This window comes from Triticum dicoccoides, chromosome 3B (assembly GCF_002162155.2).
Source record: "Triticum dicoccoides isolate Atlit2015 ecotype Zavitan chromosome 3B, WEW_v2.0, whole genome shotgun sequence".
Taxonomy (NCBI): Eukaryota; Viridiplantae; Streptophyta; class Magnoliopsida; order Poales; family Poaceae; genus Triticum; species Triticum dicoccoides.
In genome coordinates this window covers 65,237,577-65,239,085 of record NC_041385.1, presented here as the reverse complement: position 1 = coordinate 65,239,085, position 1,509 = coordinate 65,237,577, and positions in this window count along the sequence as shown.

The window sequence follows — 1,509 nt, the reverse complement described above, 5'->3', positions numbered from 1 at the left end:
CTCCCGGCTCCCACCGTGCCGCGGTCGGCCATGCCGCGGGACTGGCAGGACCCGGCTCCCCGGGCAAAGCGGAAGGCGGGTGACCCTTCCCGCGACTCGACCCGCCCCTCCCCCGACTCCCTCCGGCGGGAGGAGGAGCTCCGGCGCGAGCTCCGGGAGCTTCGGGACAACCGTCGCTCCCCCTCCCGCCGTGATGACCGGGCACGGTCCCGGTCGCCGCGGGCGTCGTCGGGGGACTGGCGTGCCCGCCGGCGCTCCCCTTTGCCGTCGCGTCGTTGGGATCGTTCCCCATCCCCCGCCCGTCCGGTCCGTGCCGGCTCTCCTCGCCCGCGGGACGGTATCCTCCCCACCCCGGACACACGCCGTTACGTCCCCCCGCACACGGCTTCCACGGGGGCTGCGGCCCCGGCTCCGGCCTTTGGAGGTGGCCCCTCCCGTGGCCGTCCTGGGCCCGCCAAGAAGAAGAAGCGCCGGGGTGTCCGCCTCACTCCGGCCGTGCCACCCCCAGCGGGTCCGGGAGTCTCCACCGCTCCGGGCCCCGTCTCCGGTCTCCCTCGCCCCCCATGCTTCAACTGTGGGGTGAGGGGGCACTCTCAGGTTGCGTGCGTCAACCCTCAGTGCTGCTACCTCTGCAAGGATCCCGGCCACCCCGCCATTCTGTGCCCGGATAGACCGGTGGTTTCGGAGCTCATGATGTATGGGCATGGGATCGAGGGGTTGGGCTTCTTCCACCTCGAGGTCCCGGACGCCCCTCCTCCGTCGCCATCCCTTCAGGCGATTGTCACGGTCGTTGATGGGGTGGCGTCCCCTGAGATGATCGAGGCTGAGCTCAACCACCTCTACCGCCACCAGTGGGACTGGGTGGTCACCCCCACCGCCGGTCACATCTTCTCCGTCGTCTTCCCCGACTCCGTCAGCTACGGCTACGCGACGCGTAGTGGCCGGATCACTCTCGCGCTCAACCAGCTGGTTGTCGAGATCTCTGAGCCAGTACTCGACGCTCAGGCCGTGGCTGTCCTCGACACCGCCTGGATCCTCATCTCCAGTCTCCCCGATATTGCACGGTCCGAGCTCGTCATCCGCCAGATGTCTCGCCTCTTGGGCAAGGTGGTGGTGGTCGACGAGCTCTCATTGCGCAAGGAGGAGGAGGTGCGGTTCAAGGTCAAGTGCCTCGACTCCTCCAAGCTGCACACTTCGGTCCGTGTCTTCTTCAACGACCAGGGCTTCGACCTCAGGATCGCCCCCGAGCCTCCCAACCATGTTGGGCGTCCCCGCTCCCTCGATGTCGGCCCTCCTGGTGACAACCCGGGGGCCGGCGGAGACTACCACGGCCGCCACCGCTCTCGCTCTCACCGCTCAGATGAGGAGGGGGCGTCTGAGGACTCCCGCTCCCCCTCCCCCTCGCCCACCCTCCGGCTACGGGGGGCAAGGGCCGCCAGGCCGCCTCTCGCCCCCCGGTGGATGGCCCGCCGATCCCTGACGTGTCGCCATCTGAGGGGAGCGACATCT